The sequence below is a fragment of the Hyperolius riggenbachi genome, chromosome 10, assembly GCF_040937935.1.
Source record: "Hyperolius riggenbachi isolate aHypRig1 chromosome 10, aHypRig1.pri, whole genome shotgun sequence".
Taxonomy (NCBI): domain Eukaryota; kingdom Metazoa; phylum Chordata; class Amphibia; order Anura; family Hyperoliidae; genus Hyperolius; species Hyperolius riggenbachi.
Window position 1 is genome coordinate 286,335,452 of NC_090655.1, and position 27,511 is coordinate 286,362,962.

General features: G+C 48.6%; 1 pseudogene; it reads left to right on the top strand.

Moving 5' to 3' along the window:
- LOC137537276 (zinc finger protein 850-like) overlaps nucleotides 1-21,030 on the top strand; it is a 90,487-nt pseudogene extending 69,457 nt beyond the window's left edge.
- The last annotated feature ends 6,481 nt before the right edge of the window (nucleotides 21,031-27,511 follow it).

The window sequence follows — 27,511 nt, forward strand, 5'->3', positions numbered from 1 at the left end:
AGAGATAGTTTGCGGACAGTGTTCTGTGTTGTTCAGTGCTGTGTAGCTGTGTGCCTGGAGTCAGTGTAGGGAGAGCTGTGCTGCAGATTGAGGGACAGAGAGATAGCTTGCTGACAGTGTTCTGTGTTATTCAGTGCTGTGTAGCTGTGTGCCTGGAGTCAGTGTAGGGAGAGCTGTGCTGCTGAGTGAGGGACAGAGAGATAGCTTGCGGACTGTGTTCTGTTATTCAGTGCTGTGTGCCTTCAGTCAGTGTAGGGAGATCTGTGCTGCAGATTGAGAGACAGAGAGATGGCTTGCTGACAGTGTTCTGTGTTATTCAGTGCTGTGTAGCTGTGTGCCTTCAGTCAGTGTAGGGAGAGCTGTGCTGCTGATTGAGGGACAGAGAGATAGCTTGCTGACAGTGTTCTGTGTTATTCAGTGCTGTGTAGCTGTGTGCCTGGAGTCAGTGTAGGGAGAGCTGTGCTGCTGAGTGAGGGACAGAGAGATAGCTTGCTGACATTGTTCTGTGTTATTCAGTGCTGTGTAGCTGTGTGCCTGGAGTCAGTGTAGTGGGAGCTGTGCTGCTGATTGAGGGACAGAGAGATAGCTTGCTGACAGTGTTCTGTGTTGTTCAGTGCTGTGTAGCTGTGTGCCTGGAGTCAGTGTAGGGAGAGCTGTGCTGCTGACTGAGGGACAGAGAGATAGCTTGCTGACAGTGGTCTGTGTTATTTAGTGCTGTGTAGCTGTGTGCCTTTAGTCAGTGTAGGGAGAGCTGTGCTGCTGATAGAGGGACAGAGAGATAGCTTGCAGACAGTGTTCTGTGTTATTCAGTGCTGTGTAGCTGTGTGCCTGGAGTGAGTGTAGGGAGAGCAGTGCTGCTGATTGAGGGACAGAGAGATAGCTTGCTGACAGTGTTCTATGTTATTCAGTGATGTGTAGCTGTGTGCCTTCAGTCAGTGTAGGGAGAGTTCTGCTGCTTATTGAGGGACAGAGAGATAGCTTGCTGACATTGTTCTGTGTTATTCAGTGATGTGTAGCTGTGTGCCTTCAGTTAGTGTAGGGAGAGCTGTGCTGCCGATTGGGGGTCAGAGAGATAGCTTGCTGACAGTGTTCTGTGTTATTCAGTGCTGTGTAGCTGTGTGCCTGGAGTCAGTATAGGGAGAGCTGTGCTGCTGATTGGGGGACAGAGAGATAGCTTGCTGACAGTGTTCTCTGTTATTCAGTGCTGTGTAGCTGTGTGCCTGGAGTCAGTGTAGGGAGAGCTGTGCTGCTGACTGAGGGACAGATAGATAGCTTGCTGACAGTGTTCTGTGTTATTCAGTGCTGTGTAGCTGTGTGCCTGGAGTCAGTGTAGGGGGAGCTGTGCTGCTGATTGACGGACAGAGATAGCTTGCTGACAGTGCTCTGTGTTATTCAGTGCTGTGTAGCTGTGTGCCTTCAGTCAGTGTAGGGAGAGCTGTGCTGCTGATTGAGGGACAGAGAGATAGCTTGCTGACAGTGTTCTGTGTTATTCAGTGCTGTGTAGCTGTGTGCCTTCAGTCAGTGTAGGGAGAGTTGTGCTGCTGATTGAGGGACAGAGAGATAGCTTGCTGACAGTGTTCTGTGTTATTCAGTGCTGTGTAGCTGTGTGCCTGGAGTCAGTGTAGGGGAGCTGTGATGTTGAATGAGGGACAGAGACATAGCTTGCTGACAGTGTTCTGTGTTATTCAGTGCTGTGTAGCTGTGTGCGTGGAGTCAGTGTAGGGAGAGCTGTGCTGCTGATTGAGGGACAGAGAGATAGCTTGCTGACAGTGTTCTGTTCTATTCAGTGCTGTGTAGCTGTGTGCCTGGAGTCAGTGTAGGGAGAGCTGTGCTGCTGACTGAGGGACAGAGAGATAGCTTGCTGACAGTGTTCTGTGTTATTCAGGGCTGTGTAGCTGTGTGCCTGGAGTCAGTGTAGGGAGAGCTGTGCTGCTGGTTGGGGGACAGAGAGATAGCTTGCTGACAGTGCTCTGTGTTATTCAGTGCTGTGTACCTGTGTGCCTTCAGTCAGTGTAGGGAGAGCTATGCTGCTGATTGGGGGACAGAGAGATAGCTTGCTGACAGTGTTCTGTGCTATTCAGTGTTGTGTAGCTGTGTGCCTTCAGTCAGTGTAGGGAGAGCTGTGCTGCTGATTGGGGGACAGAGAGGTAGCTTGCTGACAAAGTTCTCTGTTATTTAGTGCTGTTTAGCTGTGTGCCTTTAGTCAGTGTAGGCAGAGCTGGGCTGTAGATTGAGGGACAGAGACATAGCTTGCTGATAGTGTTCTCTGTTGTTCAGTTCTGTGTAGCTGTGTGCCTGGAGTCAGTGTAGGGGGAGCTGTGATGTTGAATGAGGGACAGAGAGAGAGCTTGCTGACATTTTTCTGTGTTATTCAGTGCTGTGTGCCTTCAGTCATTGTAGGGAGAGCTGTGCTGCTAATTGAGGGACAGAGAGATAGCTTGCTGACAGTGTTCTGTGTTATTCAGTGCTGTGTAGCTGTGTGCTTGGAGTCAGTGTAGGGAGAGCTGTGCTGCTGATTGTGGGACAGAGATATAGCTTGCTGACAGTGTTCTGTGTTATTCAGTGCTGTGTAGCTGTGTGCCTTCAGTCAGTGTAGGGGGAGCTGTGCTGCTGATTGAGGGACAGAGAGATAGCTTGCTGACAGTGTTCTGTGATATTCAGTGCTGTGTAGCTGTGTGCCTTCATTCAGTGTATGGAGAGCGCTGCTGCTGATTGAGGGGCAGAGAGATACCTTGCTGACAGTGTTCTGTGTTATTCAGTGCTGTGTAGCTGTGTGCCTTCAGTCAGTGTAGGGAGAGCTGTGCTGTTGAATGAGGGACAGAGAGACAGCTTGCTGACATTGTTTTGTGTTATTCAGTGCTGTGTAGCTGTTTGCCTTCTGTCAGTGTAAGGAGAGCTGTGCTGCTGATTGAGGGACAGAGAGATAGCTTGCTGACAGTGTTCTGTGTTATTCAGTGCTGTGCAGCTGTGTGCCTTCAGTCAGTGTAGGGGGAGCTGTGCTGCTGATTGAGGGTCAGAGAGATAGCTTGCAGTCAGTGTTCTGTGTTATTCAGTGCAGTGTAGCTGTGTGCCTTCAGTCAGTGTAGGGAGAGCTGTGCTGCTGATTGAGGGACAGAGAGATAGCTTGCTGACAGTGTTCTGTGTTATTCAGTGCTGTGTAGCTGTGTGCCTGGAGTCAGTGTAGGGAGAGCAGTGCTGCTGAGTGAGGGACAGAGAGATAGCTTGCTGACAGTGTTCTGTGTTATTCAGTGCTGTGTAGCTGTGTTCCTTCAGTCAGTGTAGGGGGAGCTGTGCTGCTGATTGAGGGACAGAGAGATAGCTTGCTGACAGTGTTCTGTGATATTCAGTGCTGTGTGCCTGGAGTCAGTGCAGAGAGAGCTGTGCTGCTGATTGAGGGACAGAGAGATAGCTTGCTGACAGTGTTCTGTGTTATCAGTGCTGTGTAGCTGTGTGCCTTCAGTCAGTGTAAGGAGAGCTGTGCTGCTGACTGAGGGACAGAGAGAGAGAGAGCTTGCTGACATTGTTCTGTGTTACTCAGTGCTGTGTAGCTGTGTGCCTGGAGTCAGTGTAGGGAGAGCTGTGCTGCTGATTGAAGGACAGAGATAGCTTGCTGACAGTGTTCTGTGTTATTCAGTGCTGTGTAGCTGTGTGCCTTCAGTCAGTGTAGGGAGAGCTGTGCAGCTTATTGGGGGACAGAGAGATAGCTTGCGGACAGTGTTCTGTGATATTCAGTGCTATGTAGCTGTGTGCCTGGAGTCAGTGCAGAGAGAGCTGTGCTGCTGATTGAGGGAGAGAGAGAAAGCTTGCTGACAGTGTTCTGTGTTATTCAGTGCTGTGTAGCTGTGTGCCTGGAGTCAGTGTAGGGAGAGCAGTGCTGCAGATTAAGGGACAGAGAGATAGCTTGCTGACAGTGTTCTGTGTTATTCAGTGCTGTGTAGCTGTGTGCCTTCAGTCAGTGTAGGGAGAGCTATGCTGCTGATTGAGGGACAGAGAGATAGCTTGCTGATAGTGTTCTGTGTTATTCAGTGCTGTGTAGCTGTGTGCCTGGAGTCAGTGTAGGGGGAGCTGTGCTGCTGATTGAGGGACAGAGAGATAGCTTGCTGACATTGTTCTGTGATATTCAGTGCTGTGTAGCTGTGTGCCTGGAGTCAGTGTAGGGAGAGCTGTGCTGCTGATTGAGGGACAGAGAGATAGCTTGCTGACAGTGTTCTGTGTTATCAGTGCTGTGTAGCTGTGTGCCTTCAGTCAGTGTAAGGAGAGCTGTGCTGCTGACTGAGGGACAGAGAGAGAGAGAGCTTGCTGACATTGTTCTGTGTTACTCAGTGCTGTGTAGCTGTGTGCCTGGAGTCAGTGTAGGGAGAGCTGTGCTGCTGATTGAAGGACAGAGATAGCTTGCTGACAGTGTTCTGTGTTATTCAGTGCTGTGTAGCTGTGTGCCTTCAGTCAGTGTAGGGAGAGCTGTGCAGCTTATTGGGGGACAGAGAGATAGCTTGCGGACAGTGTTCTGTGATATTCAGTGCTATGTAGCTGTGTGCCTGGAGTCAGTGCAGAGAGAGCTGTGCTGCTGATTGAGGGAGAGAGAGAAAGCTTGCTGACAGTGTTCTGTGTTATTCAGTGCTGTGTAGCTGTGTGCCTGGAGTCAGTGTAGGGAGAGCAGTGCTGCAGATTAAGGGACAGAGAGATAGCTTGCTGACAGTGTTCTGTGTTATTCAGTGCTGTGTAGCTGTGTGCCTTCAGTCAGTGTAGGGAGAGCTATGCTGCTGATTGAGGGACAGAGAGATAGCTTGCTGACAGTGTTCTGTGTTATTCAGTGCTGTGTAGCTGTGTGCCTTCAGTCAGTGTAGGGAGAGCTGTGCTGCTGATTGAGGGACAGAGAGATAGCTTGCTGACATTGTTCTGTGATATTCAGTGCTGTGTAGCTGTGTGCCTGGAGTCAGTGTAGGGAGAGCTGTGCTGCTGATTGAGGGACAGAGAGATAGATTGCTGACCGTGTTCTGTGTTATTCAGTGCTGTGTAGCTGTGTGCCTTCAGTCAGTGTAGGGAGAGCTGTGCTGCTGATTGAGGGACAGAGAGATAGCTTGCTGACCGTGTTCTGTGTTATTCAGTGCTGTGTAGCTGTGTGCCTTCAGTCAGTGTAGGGGGAGCTGTGCTGCTGATTGAGGGACAGAGAGATAGCTTGCTGACAGTGTTCTGTGTTATTCAGTGCCGTGTAGCTGTGTGCCTGGAGTCAGTGTAGGGGGAGCTGTGCTGCTGATTGAGGGACAGAGAGATAGATTGCTGACCGTGTTCTGTGTTATTCAGTGCTGTGTAGCTGTGTGCCTTCAGTCAGTGTAGGGAGAGCTGTGCTGCTGATTGAGGGACAGAGAGATAGCTTGCTGACAGTGTTCTGTGTTATTCAGTGCTGTGTAGCTGTGTGCCTGGAGTCAGTGTAGGGAGAGCTGTGCTGCTGATTGAGGGACAGAGAGATAGCTTGCTGACATTGTTTTGTGTAATCCAGTGCTGTGTAGCTGGGTGCCTGGTGTCAGTGTAGGGAGAGGTGTGCTGCTTCCTCCATAGGTGTTCTGCTCCTTGCAGTCCACCAACTAGGGACTCCAAAAGTCCTTTTGTGGACTGATCCTTCTGTTATTTGTTGTTGTTTGTGGTGTGCTTTTTAGCTTATATACATTACCTGTTTAGTATAGTGTAGTGTGTGGCTGTTACAGCCCATCACTGTGCAAAAATAGCGGTTGAGTGGCCATATTGTACTGTAGAAATGTTGTCACCTGACAGTGTCACACAAAGGGCCTGATTCACAAAGCGGTGCTAACAGTTAGCACGCTGGTGAAAAGCCCTTTATCATGCCTAAACTCAGTTTAGGCATGATAAGTTTAGGTGTGATAAGTTTAGGTGTGATAAGTTTAGGCATGATAAGTTTAGGCATGATAAGTTTAGGCATGATAAGTTTAACCACCAACTGCGTTAGCAACGCAGTGCCCAGCTGATGAAAAGTTTTGCGCTAGCAAAGTCTGGTGCACTTCGCATAGAGTTTAATGGCGCTGCTTTGCGTGCGGGACTTTGCACGCTATCTACACTTATCTAAACTTATCACGCCTAAACTTATCACACCTAAACTTATCACACCTAAACTTACCACGCCTAAACTGGCTTTTCACCAGTGTGGTGCAATGGTTATCACGCCTAAAGTCTCTAACTGGGTTAGCACCGCTTTGTGAATCGAGCCCCAAGCCTTTCACATCACTGTGGAGCTTGTAGTGCAGTGTTAGGCCCACAGTGCACAAGCAGCATATTTTGTGATTGCTGTGTACTTAAAAAAATTAGGCAGGTATAAGCCAAATATTTAAAGGGAACCAGAGACGAAGCATACCTGAAAAATGGAAAAAGGATGCAGAGGATGGCGGCGTGGGAGCAATCCAGGCTTATGGAGCTGGAGGAAGCCTCAGGTATGTATAAGTCTTTTTCTTCTTCGTCTCTGGTTCTGTTTATAGCCTCTGCCTCTCTAAATAAAGCCTTTGTGTAAAATACATATTTTGGAGGTAAATTTTGCTATTTTTACCCCTCCGCCATGCAGCTGCCCTGGTTTTTGGATAGTGTGAAAGGCAATGGAGTCTCCGCAAGCGTTCGGTTGGGAAACATTTGCATAAGAGTCTATGAATAGTCCGTGAACATTAATTCGCAATGTTCGTCCATCAGTAGTGTGGAGATGTATGCTGTGCCCATCGCAGTGACAGAAATCACACGTGGCATAGATAGCCATGACAAGGATGGGAAGTCACAGCACATGTTACATCACATCCGCTGTCCTCCTGTTACTCCAGCTCACATTTACAGATTGCCCAGCAAGCTCATGGGGAACCAGAACTCCCAGGAGTGTGTAAGGGACTACAAAGGACCAACAAGCCCTCTTACTAGAATGCTATGCAAGACAAAAACTTTGCTTCTTAAAGGAATACTATCAAAGTTTACGTTTTTTTTCTGAAGCCCTTTAGGAGTTAAAATGGACTTAGTAATGGCAGATAGTGGTAGTAAAAGAAAATTCAGCTTATCAGACCTTGCATATTGCTAGGACAGTGCAGTGGTCTGATAAGCTGAATAGAGGAACCCGACACCACTGCACTGTCCTAGCACTATGCAAGGTCTGATAAGCTGAATAGCGGAACCCGTCACCACTGCACTGCCCTAGCACTATGTGAGGTCTGATATGCTGAATAGAGGAACCCGACACCAGTGCACTGTCCTAGCACTATGCAAGGTCTGATAAGCTGAATAGAGGAACCCCTCACCACTGCACTGTCCTAGCTCTATGCAAGGTCTGATAAGCTGAATAGAGGAACCTGTCACCACTGCACTGTCCTAGCACTATGCAAGGTCTGATAAGCTGAATAGAGGAACCAGACACCACTGCACTGTCCTAGCTCTATGCAAGCTCTGATAAGCTGAATAGAGGAACCAGTCACCACTGCACTGTCCTAGCACTATGCAAGGTCTGATAAGATGAATAGAGGAACCCGATACCACTGCACTGTCCTAGCACTATGCAAGGTCTGATAAGCTGAATAGAGGAACCCGACTCCCCTGCACTGTCCTAGCACTATGCAAGGTCTGATAAGCTGAATAGGGGAACCCGACACCACTGCACTGTCCTAGCACTATGCAAGATCTGATAAGCTGAATAGAGGAACCCGACACCACCGCACTGTCCTAGCACTATGCAAGGTGTGATAGGCTGACTAGAGGAACCCGACACCACTGCACCACTGTCCTAGCACTATGCAAGGTCTGATAAGCTGAATAGAGGAACCCGACACCACCGCACTGTCCTAGCACTATGGAAGATCTGATAAGTTGAATATAGGAACCCGACACCACTGCACTGTCCTAGCACTATGCAAGGTCAGATAAGCTGAATAGAGGAACCCGACACCACTGCACTGTCCTAGCACTATGGAAGATCTGATAAGTTCAATATAGGAACCCGACACCACTGCACTGTCCTAGCACTATGCAAGGTCTGATAGGCTGACTAGAGGAACCCGACACCACTGCACTGTCCTAGCACTATGCAAGATCTGATAAGCTGAATAGAGGAACCCGACACCACTGCACTGTCCCAGCACTATGCAAGAACTGATAAGCTGAAGAGAGGAACCCGACACCACTGCACTGTCCTAGCACTATGTGAGATCTGATCAGCTGAATATAGGAACCCGTAACGCTGCACTGTCCCAGCACTATGCGAGGTCTAATAAGCTGAATAGAGGAACCCCTCACCACTGCACTGTCCTAGCACTATGCAAGGTCTGATAAGCTGAATAGAGGAACCTGACGCCACTGCACTGTCCTAGCAGTATGCAAGGTCTGATAAGCTGAATAGAGGAACCCGACACCACTGCACTGTCCTAGCACTATGCAAGGTCTAATAAGCTGAATAGGGGAACCCGTCACCACTGCACTGTCCCAGCACTATGCAAGGGCTGATAAGCTGAATAGGGGAACCCCTCACCACTGCACTGTCCTAGCACTATGCAAGGTTTGATAAGCTGAAAAGAGGAACCTATCACCACTGCACTGTCCCAGCACTATGCAAGGTCTGATAAACTGAATAGAGGAACCCAACACCACTGCACTGTCCTAGCACTATGCAATGTCTGATAAGCTGAATAGAGGAACCTGTCACCACTGCACTGTCCCAGCACTATGCAAGGTCTGATAAGCTGAATAGAGGAAACGGTCACCACTGCACTGTCCTAGCACTATGCAAGGTCTGATAAGCTGAATAGAGGAACCCGACACCACTCCACTGTCCTAGCACTATGCAAGGTCTGATAAGCTGAATAGAGGAACCTATCACCACTGCACTGTCCTAGCACTATGCAAGGTCTGATAAGCTGAATAGAGGAACCCCTCACCACTGCACTGTCCTAGCACTATGCAAGCTCTGATAAGCTGAATAGAGGAACCTATCACCATTGCACTGTCCTAGCACTATGTAAGCTCTGATAAGCTGAATAGAGGTACCCGACACCACTGCACTGTCCTAGCACTATGCAAGGTCTGATAAAATGAATAGAGGAACATATCACCACTGCACTGTTCTAGCACTATGCGAGATCTGATAAGCTGAATAGCGGTATTCGTTACCACTGCACTATTCCAGCACTATGCGAGGTCTGATAAGCTGACTAGAGGAACCCCTCACCACTGCACTGTCCTAGCACTATACAAGGTCTGATGAGCTGAATAGAGGAACCCGTCACCACTGCACTGTCCTAGCACTATGCAAGGTCTGATAAGCTGAATAGAGGAATCTGTCACCACTGCACTGTCCTAGCACTATGCAAGGTCTGATAAGCTGAATAGAGGAACCTGACACCAATGCACTGTCCTAGCACTATGCAAAATCTGATAAGCCGAATAGAGGAACCTGTCACCACTGCACTGTCCTAGCACTGTGCAAGGTCTGATAAGCTGAATAGAGGAACCTGACACCACTGCACTGTCCTAGCACTATGCAAGATCTGATAAGCTGAATAGAGGAACCTGACACCACTGCACTGTCCTAGCACTATGCAAGGTCTGATAAGCTGAATAGAGGAACCCATCACCACTGCACTGTCTTAGCACTATGCAAGGTCTGATACGCTGAATAGAGGAACCCGTCACCACTGCACTGTCCTAGCACTATGCAACACCTGATAAGCTGAATAGAGGAACCCGACACCACTGCACTGTCCTAGCACTATGCAAGGTCTGATAAGCTGAATAGGGGAACCCGACACCACTGCACTGTCCTAGCACTATGCAAGGTCTGATAAGCTGAATAGAGGAGCCCGTCACCACTGCACTGTCCTAGCACTATGCAAGGTCTGATAATCTGAATAGAGGAACCTGTCACCACTGCACTGTCCTAGCACTATGCAAGGTCTGATAAGCTGAATAGAGGCACCCGTCACCACTGCACTGTCCTAGCACTATGCAAGGTCTGATAAGCTGAATAGAGGAACCTGACACCACTGCACTATCCAAGCACTATGCAAGGTCTGATAAGCTCAATAGAGGAACCCGACACTGCTGCACTGTCCTAGCACTATGCAAGGTCTGATAAGCTCAATAGAGGAACCCGACACTGCTGCACTGTCCTAGCACTATGCAAGGTCTGATAAGCTGAATAGAGGAACCCGTCACCACTGCACTGTCCTAGCACTATGCAAGGTCTGATAAGCTGAATAGAGGAACCCGTCACCACTGCACTGTCCTAGCACTATGCAAGGTCTGATAAGCTGAATAGAGGAAACTGTCACCACTGCACTGTCCTAGCACCATGCAAGGTCTGATAAGCTGAATAGAGGAACCCGACACCACTGCACTGTCCTAGCACTATGCGAGGTCTGATAAGCTGAATAGAGGAACCCGACACCACTGCACTGCCCTAGCACTATGCAATGTCTGATAAGCTGAATAGAGGAACCCGTCACCACTGCACTGTCCTAGCACTATGCAATGTCTGATAAGCTAAATAGAGGAACCCAACACCACTGCACTGTCCTAGCACTATGCAAGGTCTGATAAGCTGAATAGAGGAACCCGTCGCCACAGAACTGTCTGAGCACTATGCAAGGTCTGATAAGCTGAATAGAGGAACCTGTCACCACTGCACTGTCCTAGCACTATGCAATGTCTGATAAGCTGAATAGAGGAACCCGTCACCACTGCACTGTCCTAGCACTATGCAAGGTCTGATAAGCTGAATAGAGGAACCCGTCACCACTGCACTGTCCTAGCACTATGCAAGATCTGATAAGCTGAATAGAGGAACCCGACACCACTGCACTGTCCTAGCACTATGCAAGGTCTGATAAGCTGAATAGAGGAACCCGACACCACTGCACTGTCCTAGCACTATGCAAGGTCTGATAAGCTGAATAGAGGAACACGACACCACTGCACTGTCCTAGCACTATGCAAGGTCTAATAGGCTGACCAGAGGAACCCGACACCACTGCACTGTCCTAGCACTATGCAAGGTCTGATAAGCTGAATAGAGGAACCTATCACCACTGCACTGTCCTAGCACTATGCGAGATCTGATAAGCTGAATAGCGGAATTCGTTACCACTGCACTGTTCCAGCACTATGCGAGGTCTGATGAGCTGAATAGAGGAACCAGACACCACTGCACAGTCCTAGTACTTTGCAGGATCTGATAAGCTGAATAGAGGAACCTGCCACCACTGCACTGTCCTAGCACTATGCAAGGTCTGGTAAGCTGAATAGAGGAACCTGTCACCACTGCACAGTCCTAGCACTATGCAAGCTCTGATAAGCTGAATAGAGGAACCCGTCACCACTGCACTGTCCTAGCACTATGTAAGCTCTGATAAGCTGAATAGAGGAACCTATCACCACTGCACTGTTCTAGCACTATGCAAGATCTGATAAGCTGAATAGTGGAACTCGTCACCACTACACTGTCCTAGCACTATGCGAGGTCTGCTAAGCTGAATAGAGGAACCCGACACCACTGCACTGTCCTAGCACTATGCAAGGTCTGATAAGCTGAATAGGGGAACCCGTCACCACTGCACTGTCCCAGCACTATGCAAGGGCTGATAAGCTGAATAGGGGAACCCCTCACCACTGCACTGTCCTAGCACTATGCAAGGTTTGATAAGCTGAAAAGAGGAACCTATCACCACTGCACTGTCCTAGCACTATGCAAGGTCTGATAAACTGAATAGAGGAACCTGTCACCACTGCACTGTCCTAGCACTATGCAAGGTCTGATAAGCTGAATAGAGGAACCCGACACCACTGCACTGTCCTAGCACTATGCAAGGTCTGATGAGCTGAATAGAGGAACCCGACACCACTGCACTGTCCTAGCACTATGCAATGTCTGATAAGCTGAATAGAGGAACCTGTCACCACTGCACTGTCCTAGCAGTATGTGAGGTCTGATAAGCTGAATAGGGGAACCCGTCACCACTGCACTGTCCCAGCACTATGCAAGGGCTGATAAGCTGAATAGGGGAACCCCTCACCACTGCACTGTCCTAGCACTATGCAAGGTTTGATAAGCTGAAAAGAGGAACCTATCACCACTGCACTGTCCTAGCACTATGCAATGTCTGATAAGCTGAATAGAGGAACCCGACACCACTGCACTGTCCTAGCACTATGCAAGGTCTGATAGGCTGACCAGAGGAACCCGACACCACTGCACTGTCCTAGCACTATGCAAGGTCTGATAAGCTGAATAGCGGAACCCGACACCACTGCACTGTCCTAGCACTATGCAAGGTCTGATAAGCTGAATAGAGGAACCCGACACCACTCCACTGGTCTAGCACTATGCAAGGTCTGATAAGCTGAATAGAGGAACCTATCACCACTGCACTGTCCTAGCACTATGCAAGGTCTGGTAAGCTGAAAAGAGGAACATGTCACCACTGCACAGTCCTAGCACTATGCAAGGTCTGATAAGCTGAATAGAGGAACCCGACACCACTACACTGTCCTAGCACTATGCAAGCTCTGATAAGCTGAATAGAGGAACCTATCACCACTGCACTGTCCTAGCACTATGTAAGCTCTGATAAGCTGAATAGAGGTACCCGACACCACTGCACTGTCCTAGCACTATGCAAGGTCTGATAAACTGAATAGAGGAACCTATCACCACTGCACTGTTCTAGCACTATGCAAGATCTGATAAGCTGAATAGTGGAACTCGTCACCACTACACTGTCCTAGCACTATGCGAGGTCTGATAAGCTGAATTGAGGAACCCGTCACCACTGCACTGTCCTAGCACTATGCAATGTCTGATAAGCTGAATAGAGGAATCTGTCACCACTGCACTGTCCTAGCACTGTGCAAGGTCTGATAAGCTGAATAGAGGAACCTGACACCACTGCACTGTCCTAGCACTATGCAAGATCTGATAAGCTGAATAGAGGAACCCGACACCACTGCACTGTCCTAGCACTATGCAAGATCTGATAAGCTGAATAGGGGAACCAGTCACCACTGCACTGTCCTAGCACTATGCAAGGTCTGATACGCTGAATAGAGGAACCCGTCACCACTGCACTGTCCTAGCACTATGCAACACCTGATAAGCTGAATAGAGGAACCCGACACCACTGCACTGTCCTACCACTATGCAAGGTCTGATAAGCTGAATAGAGGAACCCGTCACCACTGCACTATCCTAGCACTATGCAAGGTCTGATAAGCTGAATAGAGGAACCCGACACCACTGCACTGTCCTAGCACTATGCAAGGTCTGATAAGCTGAATAGAGGAACCCGACACCACTGCACTGTCCTAGCACTATGCAAGGTCTGATAGGCTGACCAGAGGAACCCGACACCACTGCACTGTCCTAGCACTATGCAAGGTCTGATAAGCTGAATAGAGGATCCCGACACCACTGCACTGTCCTAGCACTATGCAAGGTCTGATAAGCTGAATAGAGGAACCCGACACCACTCCACTGTCCTAGCACTATGCAATGTCTGATAAGCTGAATAGAGGAACCTATCACCACTGCACTGTCCTAGCACTATGCGAGATCTGATAAGCTGAATAGCGGAATTCGTTACCACTGCACTGTTCCAGCACTATGCGAGGTCTGATAAGCTGAATAGAGGAACCTATCACTACTGCACTGTCCTAGCACTATACAAGGTCTGATGAGCTGAATAGAGGAACCCGACACCACTGCACAGTCCTAGTACTTTGCAGGATCTGATAAGCTGAATAGAGGAACCTGCCACCACTGCACTGTCCTAGCACTATGCAAGGTCTGGGAAGCTGAATAGAGGAACCAGTCACCACTGCACTGTCCTAGCACTATACAAGCTCTGATAAGCTGAATAGAGGAACCTATCACCACTGCACTGTCCTAGCACTATGTAAGCTCTGATAAGCTGAATAGAGTTACCCGACACCACTGCACTGTTCTAGCACTATGCAAGGTCTGATAAACTGAATAGAGGAACCTATCACCACTGCACTGTTCTAGCACTATGCAAGATCTGATAAGCTGAATAGTGGAACTCGTCACCACTACACTGTCCTAGCACTATGCGAGGTCTGATAAGCTGAATAGAGGAACCTATCACCACTGCACTGTCCTAGCACTATGTAAGCTCTGATAAGCTGAATAGAGGTACCCGACACCACTGCACTGTTCTAGCACTATGCAAGGTCTGATAAACTGAATAGAGGAACCTATCACCACTGCACTGTTCTAGCACTATGCAAGATCTGATAAGCTGAATAGTGGAACTCGTCACCACTACACTGTCCTAGCACTATGCGAGGTCTGATAAGCTGAATAGAGGAATCTGTCACCACTGCACTGTCCTAGCACTGTGCAAGGTCTGATAAGCTGAATAGAGGAACCCGACACCACTGCACTGTCCTAGCACTATGCAAGATCTGATAAGCTGAATAGAGGAACCCGACACCACTGCACTGTCCTAGCACTATGCAAGATCTGATAAGCTGAATAGAGGAACCCGACACCACTGCACTGTCCTAGCACTATGCAAGGTCTGATAAGCTGAATAGAGGAACCCGTCACCACTGCACTGTCTTAGCACTCTGCAAGGTCTGATAAGCTGAATAGAGGAACCCGTCACCACTGCACTGTCTTAGCACTATGCAAGGTCTGATACGCTGAATAGAGGAACCCGTCACCACTGCACTGTCCTAGCACTATGCAAGCTCTGATAAGCTGAATAGAGGAACCCGTCACCACTGCACTGTCCTAGCACTATGCAACACCTGATAAGCTGAATAGAGGGTCCCGACACCACTGCACTGTCCTAGCACTATGCAAGGTCTTATAAGCTGAATAGGGGAACCCGACACCACTGCACTGTCCTAGCACTATGCAAGGTCTGATAAGCTGAATAGAGGAACCCGTCACCACTGCACTGTCCTAGCACTATGCAAGGTCTGATAATCTGAATAGAGGAACCTGTCACCACTGCACTGTCCCAGCACTATGCAAGGTCTGATGAGCTGAATAGAGGAACCAGTCACCACTGCACTGTCCTAGCACTATGCAAGGTCTGATAAGCTGAATAGAGGAACCCGTCACCACTGCACTGTCCTAGCACTATGCAAGATCTGATAAGCTGAATAGAGGAACCCGACACCACTGCACTGTCCTAGCACTATGCAAGGTCTGATAAGCTGAATAGAGGAACCCGACACCACTGTACTGTCCCAGCACTATGCAAGGTCTGATAAGCTGAATAGAGGAACTCGTCACCACTGCACTGTCTTAGCACTATGCAAGGTCTGATAAGCTGAATAGAGGAACCCAACACCTCTGCACTGTCCTAGCACTATGCAAGGTCTGATAAGCAGAATAGAGGAACCCATCAACACTGCACTGTCCTAGTACTATGCAAGATCTGATAAGCTGAATAGAGGAACCCGACACCACTGCACTGTCCTAGCACTATGTAAGATCAGATAAGCTGAATAGAGGAACCTATCACCACTGCACTGTCCTAGCACTATGCAAGGTCTGATAAGCTGAATAGAGGAACCCGTCACCACTACACTGTCCTAGCACTATGCAAGGTCTGATAAGCTGAATAGAGGAACCCGACACCAACTTCACTATCCTAGCACTATGCAAGGTCTGATAAGCTGATGGATGTCTTTTTTCCTTCTACCATTATCTACTATTACTAAGTCTCTTGTAACTTCTGAAGGGCGTCTGGAAAAAACGTAAACTTTGATAGTGTTCTTTTAACAAAGAAGGTATTTGTGCTTATTCAGGTTGGAGAGAGCATTTAAGGGTGTCCCACAATGCACTACTGCTGAATATGCTAATCATCCTTATGTTGACCCTGAAAGCTGAACACACCCGCAGATCCGCTGGAATGCAATGATGTATCAGGTTGTTTTAGCTTTCAGGGACAGCAAAGGGATGATTTGCATATTCTGCAGTGATGCATTGTGGGAGACATCATTTGCTCACTCCAACCTGAATAATTACAAATACCTTCTGTTTTGGGAAGGCAAATTCATGTTCCAGCTCAAATGTGACCGAGCCTAAGAGCTTCTCATGGCAAACCCTGTGTGATGTGATGACTTAAAGAGGGTAGAATGCCTGCTATTCACACAGGAGGTACTGAAGGGGGACACACAGGAGAGGCAGAGGAGGCAGTGAAGGGGGCACACAAGAGAGGCAGTGAAGGGGACACACAGGAGAGGCAGAGGAGGCAGTGAAAGGGGCACACAGGAGAGGCAGTGAAGGGGACACACAGGAGAGGCAGAGGAGGCAGTGAAGGGGACACACAGGAGAGGCAGAGGAGGCAGTGAAGGGGACACACAGGAGAGGCAGAGGAGGCAGTGAAGGGGACACACAGGAGAGGCAGAGGAGGGCACACACAGGAGAGGCAGAGGAGGCAGTGAAGGGGACACACAGGAGAGGCAGTGAATGGGACACACAGGAGAGGCAGAGGAGGCAGTGAAGGGGGCACACAGGAGAGGCATTGAAGGGGACACACAGGAGAGGCAGAGAAGGGGACACACAGGAGAGGCAGAGGGGTCACTGAAGGGGACACACAGGAGAGGCAGAGGAGGCAGTGAAGGGGACACACAGGAGAGGCAGAGGAGGCAGTGAAGGGGGCACACAGGAGAGGCAGTGAAGGGGACACACAGGAGAGGCAGAGGAGGCAGTGAAGGGGGCACACAGGAGAGGCAGTGAAGGGGACACACAGGAGAGGCAGTGAAGGGGACACACAGGAGAGGCAGAGGAGGCAGTGAAGGGGACACACAGGAGAGGCAGAGGAGGCAGTGAAGGGGACACACAGGAGAGGCAGAGGAGGCAGTGAAGGGGACACACAGGAGAGGCAGAGGAGGCAGTGAAGGGGACACACAGGAGAGGCAGTGAATGGGACACACAGGAGAGGCAGAGGAGGCAGTGAAGGGGACACACAGGAGAGGCAGAGGAGGCAGTGAAGGGGACACACAGGAGAGGCAGTGAATGTGACACACAGGAGAGGCAGAGGAGGCAGTGAAGGGGGCACACAGGAGAGGCAGTGAAGGGGACACACAGGAGAGGCAGAGGAGGCAGTGAAGGGGGCACACAGGAGAGGCAGAGGAGGCACTGGAGGGGACACACAGGAGAGGCAGAGGAGGCAGTGAAAGGGACACACAGGAGAGGCAGAGGAGGCAGTGAAGGGGACACACAGGAGAGGCAGAGGAGGCAGTGAAGGGGACACACAGGAGAGGCAGTGAAGGGGACACACAGGAGAGGCAGAGGAAGCAGTGAAGGGGGCACACAGGAGAGGCAGTGAAGGGGACACACAGGAGAGGCAGAGGCGGCCGTGAAGGGGACACACAGGAGAGGCAGAGGAGGCAATGAGGGGGACACACAGGAGAGGCAGAGGAGGCAGTGAAGGGGGCACACAGGAGAGGCAGTGAAGGGGACACACAGGAGAGGCAGAGGAGGCAGTGAAGGGGACACACAGGAGAGGCAGAGGAAGCACTGAGGGGGGACACACAGGAGAGGAAGAGGAGGCAGTGAAGGGGACACACAGGAGAGGCAGAGGAGGCACTGGAGGGGACACACAGGAGAGGCAGAGGAAGCAGTGAAGGGGACACACAGGAGAGGCAGAGGAGGCAGTGGAGGGGACACACAGGAGAGGCAGAGGAGGCAGTGAAGGGGACACACAGGAGAGGCAGAGGAGGCAGTGAAGGGGACACACAGGAGAGGCAGAGGAAGCACTGAGGGGGGGGAGGGACACAGGAGAGGCAGAGGAGGCACTGAGGGGGGACACACAGGAGAGGCAGAGGAGGCACTGAGGGGGGACACACAGGAGAGGCAGAGGAGGCACTGAGGGGGGACACACAGGAGAGGCAGAGGAGGCACTGAGGGGGGACACACAGGAGAGGCAGAGGAGGCGCTGGAAGAGGAACTCCATGGACATCACTAATGAATTAATAAAATAAAAATTGGGTCATGTCCCGGGTTTTAAAAAGCTGGAGGGGTTTCCCAAGTTTTACAGGGGGGCACAGTGATTTCTAGTCACACCCATTCCCCGCCTCCTCTGATCTCCTGTCCAATAGGAGCTGCAGGGTTCAGCTGCTTGGTTTCTTATTAGACAGAAGGATGGGAGGAGAGATACGGCTATACTGTATATATAGGAGTATATATGTATGTACAGTATATCCAGCTACAGCAGTATTAGTGGTTTGGGATCTCCATGACATAAATGGATAATTCCTCCACCTCGCAGCTCCTATAATTTAGTGTTGTGTAACGTCACAATATCTTTATTTGCACAATTGGGGACAAGAGAGATATAAAGGGACATTACAAGGGGCATATGAGTGACACGAGGATACAATGGTAATAAGAATGTGTAAGTGACACCACATTGCTCTACAAACATAACACAGATGTCTTGCTATAAGTACATAGAGGTCTGTTGTCACAGGAGTCACACATTGCTGCCATTGTCTCATCAAGCTCTACAATTTACTGCTTTCCATGTATGGCCAATGCTTTATGTGTAGGGAGGGTCCGTGACATGCAAATGACTCTGACTTGTATGCAAATATAATGCAAATTGTATGCAGATAATCACATTTCTCAGGAAATGTATTTCTTTGTTCAAAGATACAGAAAATGTGCACGCAAAGTTATTGTCCTGTGTTTGGCCGCCTGTAATGAGCACAACCTTCTGCAGTTCTCTGTCAGGCTGATAACTAGCGATGGTCAGTGACATGCCCATAACTCTGAGATGGTGCAAATTATATTATAATTATATGCAGAGTTATGCAGATGCTGCATCTGGCCCATTTCCAATCTGCATCATCTTTGCATCAACTTGGAATTATCAGCAGCTCAACAATAGATAAAAGGGATAGTACAATCGGTTCCACCCCGTTTACACTTAGTTACATAGAAAACAGTCCACTGGGGGTTTTAACGGAAAAGCATCAGTCTTTATTCTTCATAAATATAATGTCATTTGATTGCAGCCGTATGAATAGGATATCCAATCCCTACACCAACAAATTATCAGCAGCTCACTGACCGCCCCTAATGATAATTGCTCCTCCCCTCAGAATTCTCTAACAGGAAGTGATGATGTTTCTCTATTTGCAGCGCGGAGTCCCGGCATCAGGAACCTCTCAGAGACTCGTCTCTCTGTATCCACAGACTGTACAACGGATGATGATGTCACTGGACAAGAGTCTCCTGCAGATATCCTGGTGACCCCAAATATTCCCCCAGACTCCCCTCACCTGTCTAACCCCGAGGAGCCTCATACCCAGCACAGCTCTCCCCCTGCTGGAGGGTCTTATTCCTGTTCGATATGTGGGAAATGTTTTGTATGGAAATCACACCTTGTCACACATGAGAGATCTCACACTGGTGAGAAGCCCTATTCTTGTGCTGAGTGTGGGAAATGTTATAAATGGAAATCACAGCTTGTTATACATGAAAGGTTTCACACTGGTGAGAAGCCCTATTCATGTGCAGAGTGTGGGAAATGTTTTGGGCGTAAATCAGACCTTGTCGTACATGAGAGAGCTCACACTGGGGAGAAGCCCTATTCATGTGTTGAATGTGGGAAATGTTTTGGACGGAAATGGCACCTTGTCTCACATGAGAGATCTCACACTGGTGAGAAGCCTTTTTCATGTGCTGAGTGTGGGAAATGTTTTGGATGGAAATCACAACTTGTGAATCATGAGAGATCTCACACTGGTGAGAAGCCCTATTCATGTGCTGAGTGTGGGAAATGTTTTGTACGGAAATCACACCTTGTCAAACATGAGAGATCTCACACTGGTGAGAAGCCCTATTCATGTGCAGAGTGTGGGAAATGGTTTGGGCGTAAATCACACCTTGTCACACATGAGAGATCTCACACTGGTGAGAAGCCCTATTCATGTGCTGAGTGTGGGAAATGTTTTGGAGAGAAAGGAAGCCTTGTCACACATGAGAGATCTCACACTGGCGAGAAGCCCTATTCATGTGCTGAGTGTGGGAAATGTTTTGTACGGAAATCACAACTTGTCAGTCATGAGAGATCTCACACTGGTGAGAAGCCTTTTTCATGTGCTGAGTGTGGGAAATGTTTTGGATGGAAATCACAACTTGTCACACATGAGAGATCTCACACTGGCGAGAAGCCCTATTCATGTGCTGAGTGTGGGAAATGTTTTGTACGGAAATCACAACTTGTCAGTCATGAGAGATCTCACACTGGTGAGAAGCCTTTTTCATGTGCTGAGTGTGGGAAATGTTTTGGATGGAAATCACAACTTGTCACACATGAGAGATCTCACACTGGTGAGAAGCCCTATTCATGTGCTGAGTGTGGGAAATGTTTTGGGTGTAAATCTTACCTTGTCAAACATGAGAGATCTCACACTGGTGAGAAGCCCTATTCATGTGCTGAGTGTGGGAAATGTTTTATACGGAAATCACAGCTTGTCAGTCACGAGAGATGTCACACTGGTGAGAAGCCCTATTCATGTGCTGAGTGTGGGAAATGTTTTGGACAGAAATCAGTCCTTATAAGTCATGAAAGATCTCACACGGGTGTGAAGCCCTATTCATGTGCTGAGTGTGGGAAAAGTTTTGGACGGAAATCAAACCTTGTCAGACATGTGAGATCTCACACTGGAGAAAAGTGCTATTCATGTGCTGAGTGTGGGAAATGTTTTGGACAGAAATCAGAACTTGTCACACATGAGAGATCTCACACTGGTGAGAAGCCCTATTCATGTGCTGAGTGTGGGAAATGTTTTGGACAGAAATCAAAACTTGTCAGTCATGAGAGATCTCACACTGGTGAGAAGCCCTATTCATGTGCTGAGTGTGGGAAATGTTTTGGACAGAAATCAAAACTTGTCAGTCATGAGAGATCTCACACTGGTGAGAAGCCCTATTCATGTGCTGAGTGTGGGAAATGTTTTGGAGTGAAAGGAAGCCTTATGAGACATGAGAAGTCACACTGGTGAGAAGCCCTATACTGAGTGTGGGAAATGGTTTGGCCATAAGTGTTCTTTTCCAATGTTTGTTTTACTTCTTGCAAATCGCACATGGCAGCTTTCTTACACTGAATCCCGAAGACTCTCATGCTGCTCAGTGCATTAGATTGTTGCTGCTCTTTCTCTATATCAGACTCCTTCAGTTCCTCCAGCAGTTGCAGGCGTTTGTAGGCGTTGGTCCCTAGCGTACGTCAGGCATTTTCCAGGTTGTGGCGTTGGCTGATTGTACGCTCCACTACCATATATTGTGCGTTTGTTGAGAGTTTACTCAGCGTTTAATGGATATTTTGACAGAAAGCCAAAGGAACCAGGAAGTGCCGCTTATATTACAGGAAGTGATGCTTATATTTCAGGAAGTGCCGCTTATATTACAGGAAGTGCCGCTTATATTACAGGAAGTGATGCTTATATTTCAGGAAGTGCCGCGTATATTACAGGAAGTGCCGCTTATATTTCAGGAAGTGATGTTTTACAGGAAGTAGAAATCAGGTAAAAATGAAAAATGGGGGACATGTAAAGGTTAATATAAAAAAGAAAGGGTGTTACATATAAATTTGGGGAGGCATCTTTTGGCAATATTTTATTTGTGGGTGTTGCAATCTAAGGCTGAATGATTTTCGTTTTTAAACTGAAAATTGTGATCAGGGGTAGGACGACCTTCAGATCATCAAAGCTGCAGTTTTGTGTCGGTTTTCGCTGCCGCTGGTACCTGCTCTGCTCCCGGCTCTCTCCTCCTCAGTTGTGTATGTAACAAATATATTCCCTGCTGGAGAGGAGGTCAATGAGGGGTTAATGAGTCGCACCCCGCCCCCTCCCTCTCAGGGAGACAGCCAGGCTGGTGAATGGGGCACAGACACAGGAAGGACGGCTCATCCCACCCCTATCCCCAGGGACCCCGCCCCCTCCCTCTCAGGGAGACTGCCAGGCTGGTGAATAGGTGTTAGGCTTGGGGGTGTATTCTCCACAGTCAGCATACAACACATAAGCTGACGTGAAGGAGGTACACACACCAGCACAAGGGATCAGGATATCCCCAGTTTAGTGGAGGAGAGGACTGACTCCAATAGGAGATTGTGGTGCACAGAGCCGGTGCAGATCCGAACAGCCACAAACAACACTTTCGTAATAACGTCTCAGCGCAAAGTAGCGCTGAGCGCATAAACCAGGACTGAGGAGATCAGGACAGGTAGACAGAATGAACGCTTGCTAGCTAGCGACTACTTAGCGACAGCAAGCGTCCAAAACCAGACAGACTGGAATGAGGCAGCCAATGCGTTGCGGCGATGGCGTGCCTCACAAAGACAGGACAGGATAGCCAGAAAATAGCAGGATCAAGATAGATGAACGTAACACAGATAAATATACAACAAGTATGATTTCCTAGCGTATTACAATTACAGCTATCAATGAAACTATTCGTAACGTCTGACTAACATATGTATATATCGGCAATGAACCGATATATGACATAAGCAGGAACTCTGACTAAGACTGGAGTAATACAGGGAACAGGACTCAGAAGGATTCGCTATCTCTTCGCAGAGATGAACGCAATCCACAAACAGGACCAGGAACAGGATACTAGCTCAGCACGGGTGCTCACGATACGCGCAAACTACCAAAGCGTGCTGGAAGGCTGACTAACTGAACACAGGAAATAAACAGTTCGTGTACGTATATATCAGCGACACTGATATATCAACGTAACACGAATACAAGGAAAATAACAAAATGCGCAAGTATGCGTATATATTGGCGATGAACCAATATATGACACAAGACAAGCAAGTAACAACTTCTAGAGCAAGAGCAGAACTAGGAGGACTCGCTGACCCCTTCGCAGGAGTCAGCGCAGTCCACACGGACTAGGAACGAGGTGGGGCACGGGCAGAGTAACAGATAGAGTCTGAGACTATGGTAGCCCAAGGAGCCCTGCAGGAAGCAGATCTTTATACTGAGGTCATCCAATGGGAGCAGACATGCAGATTCCCACACAGGTGAATGGTAATCATTCAATCCTGAGCTGGCCAGCATTGCAGAGCCTCTGCAGATAGAGTCAGCAACTAGTTTGAGTGCAAACCAAACTATGCAAGCAAATGCATGTAATGACATCAAAAACTGCTTGTCTTCAGGCAAACTGCAGCCAACAATACATGCTGCAGACATGATCATAACAATAGGGCACAGACACAGGAAGGACGGCTCGTCCTGCCCCTATCCCCAAGGACTCCGCCCCCACCCTCTCAGGGAGACTGGCAGGCTGGTGAATAGGGCACAGACACAGGAAGGACTGCTCGTCCTGCTCCTATCCCCCAGGACCCCGCCCCCTCCCTCTCAGGGAGACAGCCAGGCTGGTGAATAGGGCACAGACACAGGAAGGACTGCTCGTCCTGCCCCTATCCCCCAGGACCCCGCCCCCTCCCTCTCAGGGAGACAGCCAGGCTGGTGAGTGGGGGACAGACACAGGAAGGATGGCTCATCCCGCCCCTATCCCCTGGGACCCCGCCTCCTCCCTCTTCGGGAGACAGCCAGGCCGGTGAATGGGGCACAGACACAGGAAGGACGGCTCGTCCCACCCCTATCCCCGGGGACCCCGCCTCCTCCCTCTCAGGGAGACAGCCAGGCCGGTGAATGGGGCACATCGTCCCGCCCCTATCCCTAGGGACCCCGCCCCCTCCCTCTCAGGGAGACAGCCAGGCTGGTGAGTGGGGCACAGACACAGGAAGGACGGCTCGTCCCGTCCCTATCCCCGGAGACCCCGCCTCCTCCCTCTCAGGGAGACAGCTAGGCCATTGAATGGGGCACAGACACAGGAAGGACGGTTCGCCCCACCCTTATCCCCGGGGAACCCGCCCCCTCCCTCTCAGAGCGACAGCCAGGCCGGTGAATGGGGCACAGACACAGGAAGGACGGCTCGTCCCGCCCCTATCCCCGGGGACTCCGCCCCCTTGCTCTCAGAGAGACAGCCAGGCTGGTAAATGGGGCACAGACACAGGAAGGACGGCTCGTCCCACCCTTATCCCCGGGGACCCCGCCCCCTCCCTCTCAGGGAAACAGCCAGGCTAGTGAATGGGGCACAGACACAGGAAGGAAGGCTCATCCCGCCCCTATCCCCGGGGACCCCGCCTCCTCCCTCTCAGAGAGTCAGCCAGGCCGGTGAATGGGACAGACACAGGAAGGATGGCTCGTCCTGCCCCTATCCCTGGGGAAACGTCACTGGAAGTTGTTGGTGAAGACAGAGGAGCCGGACACTTCTTTCTGCTCTCTACCTGATGGAGGCACGGACAGACAGCCAGTGACAAGTACTACTGGTATTACTGCGGTCCCCTCTCTGCCTGTCCAGTGTGTGCTGCTGCCTGGCCGGGGGTGACTGACACTGACAACCTTCACCTCGCTGCTGCTGCTGGCTGGTCGGCTTCTAGCAATCACCCAACTACTGGCTGCTTCACTCAGTTATTTCACTCATCCCCCCTGAGCAGTGTATAGATAGGAAGTCAGCTAGATATATGTAGAGGGGGAGGAATATGATAGATTATATATATATATATATATATATATATATATATATATATATATATATATATATATATATATATATATATATATATATATATAAATAATCTACTGTACAGACCAACAGTTTGGACACACCTTCTCATTCAAAGAGTTTTCTTTATTTTCATGACTATGAACATTGTAGATTCACACTGAAGGCATCCAAACTATGAATGAACACACGTGGAAGTATAGTACATAACCAAACAGTGTGAAACAACTGAAGATATGTCATATTCTAGGCTCTTCAAAGTAGCCACCTTTTGCTTTGATTACTGCTTTGCACACTCTTGGCATTCTCTTGATGAGCTTCAAGAGGTAGTCGCCTGAAATGGTTTTCACTTCACAGGTGTGCCCTGTCAGGTTTAATAATGGGATTTCTTGCCCTATAAATGGGATTGGGGACATAAATTATTATATTACAAACACAATCATTACACACAAGAGTGAAAACCTGCAGGCTTACAAAATGTAAAGTCTTGCTAGCATAGAGGTAGAGACATTGGTGCAATCAGGGCCGTTAGTAGCCTTTTTTCACATCGGGCAATCAATTCTGCCCCCCCCCCCCCCCAAAGAAAAATTCTTACACTGTTAATGGCATGGTTCCCAAGCTTGACACAGTGGGCCACTGGGTGACTGGGATTAATATTCAGAAATGTGGGTGGCGCCAACAGCCAATCAAATGTCACCTATTGATTTCCAAGGGGATTATCTACATTGCTACCATTCTTACACTGTTAATGGCAGAGGCCTCTTACCTGATAGGTGACTGGGGTCCAAATTCACTAAGGGGGCGGAGCCACAAACAGCTAATCAGATTTGTTAGATTGATTTCAGCCATTCTGTTATTGGCAGGGTTCTCAAACGTGACACAGTTGGTCACTGGATGACTGGGATTAATATTTAGTGGGTGGAACCTACAACAACCAATAAAAATTCACCTATTGATTTTTAAGGGAAATATTGAAACTGCTGCCACTCTTACACTAATAATTGCAGAAGCCTCAAACCACCTACAGTCGGTCATGAAGTGGCTGGGGTTCAAATCCACTAAAGGGGTGGAGCCACAAACAGCCAATCAGCTTACTTTACTGGATAAACTGCTTCCATTCACACAATTTTGATGGCCGAAACCCAAAAGCTTAAAACTTGGTCACTGGGATTAATATTTGATTTTCAAGGGGAATATTTAAATTGCTGCCATTCTTGCACTGTTAATGGCACAAGCCTCAAACCTGGTACAGTTGGTCATTGGGTCATTGGGGTTCAAATTCAGAAAAGGGGTGGAGCTACAAACAGCCAATCAGATTTGTTTCATCTCGCTGGTAAATTACAAATTATTGATGCCAAGGAACCCAGAGGTCACAAACTTGGCCATTGAGTGACTGGGTGTCCACGTTACAAAAAGTGGGCAGAGCCAAAAACAAATTTCACTCGAAAAATATAAACTGCAGCCATTCTTACACTGTTAATGGCAGGGTTCTCAAACTTTGCCCAGATGGTCACTGGGTGACTGAGATTAATATTATGGGAAGTGGGTGGGGCCTATTTTAGCCAATCAAAGTTCACCTGTTGATTTTCAAGGGGAATATTTAAATTGCTTCCATTTTTGCTCTATTAATAGCAGATGCCTCAAACCTGCTACAGTTGGTCATTGGGTCACTGGGGTTCAAATGCCAGAGAGATGCAGAGCCACAAACAGCCAATCTGATTTGCTTAATTTCTATGGGAATATACAAATTATTGATGACAAAGACCCCAAAGTTCACAAACTTGGTCATTGAGTAATTGTGTGTTAGGGTTAGAAAAAGTGGCCGGAGCTAACACCAGCCAAATACATACCCGGATAACGCCGATTCATCAGCTATTATTCATAAAGGTGGATGGAGCCTACAAAAGCCAATCAAAATTCATCTATTGATTTTCAAGGGGAATATTTCATTACTGCCATTCTTGCACTGTTAATGGCACGAGCCCCAAACTGGGTACAGTTATTTATTGGGTGACTGGGGTTCAAATTCAGAAAAGGGGTGGAGACACAAACAGCCCATCAGATTTGTTTCATTTCAATGCAAATTATTGATGCCAAAGACTGCAAAGCTCACAAATTTGGTCACTGAGTAATTAAGTAATTGTCTGTTACTGTTACAAAAAGTGGGCATAGCCAACACCAGCCAAATACATACACGGCAATGCTGGGTCATCAGTGGGCGGAGACAAATAGAAATTTCACTGGGAAAATGTAAACTGCAGCAATTCTTACACTGTTAATGGTAGGGTTCTCAAACTTTGCACAGTTGGTCACTGGGTGACTGGGATTAATATTCATAAAAGAGGGTGGGGCCTACAAAAGCCAATCTAAATTCATGTATTGCTTTTCAAGGGGAATATTCAATTGCTGCCATTCTTGCACTGTTAAGGACACAAGCTTAAAGGGAACTAAGCATATAAAAAGTGTATTTAAAAAAAATAAGTGTAAAAGGATAGTGTCTTTCCAAATATTAATGATTGAAATTCCAGAGCAGTAGACTGTCACTTTTCGCTTGTAACTGCATTTATTACTATTCAGCAGCAGAGCAGGGAGCTGCCATGTTTTTTCCTAGAAGCAGGGGTAGCGACATATTACGCTTCCTCTGCCCTTCCCATGATCCTCATCATGTGCCTGTAATCTTGTGGCTGTGCAGGAGGGGGGACAGTCTCCATGGCAACGTGATTCCATCTCGCATTACAAAGAAAGGATTAATTAGGTAAACACAACCCATTCTTGCAGGGCCGTGTCTCAGAAGTCTGTCCTTCCCCAAGTGTGAAGATTCATTAGCTGAGGTATGTGTAAAGTAAACAGTAGCAATCCCTGCAGAAGCACAGAAGTCTCCCTGTGTGTATGTCCTGGTCCTGTCACAGAGTTGGGGGG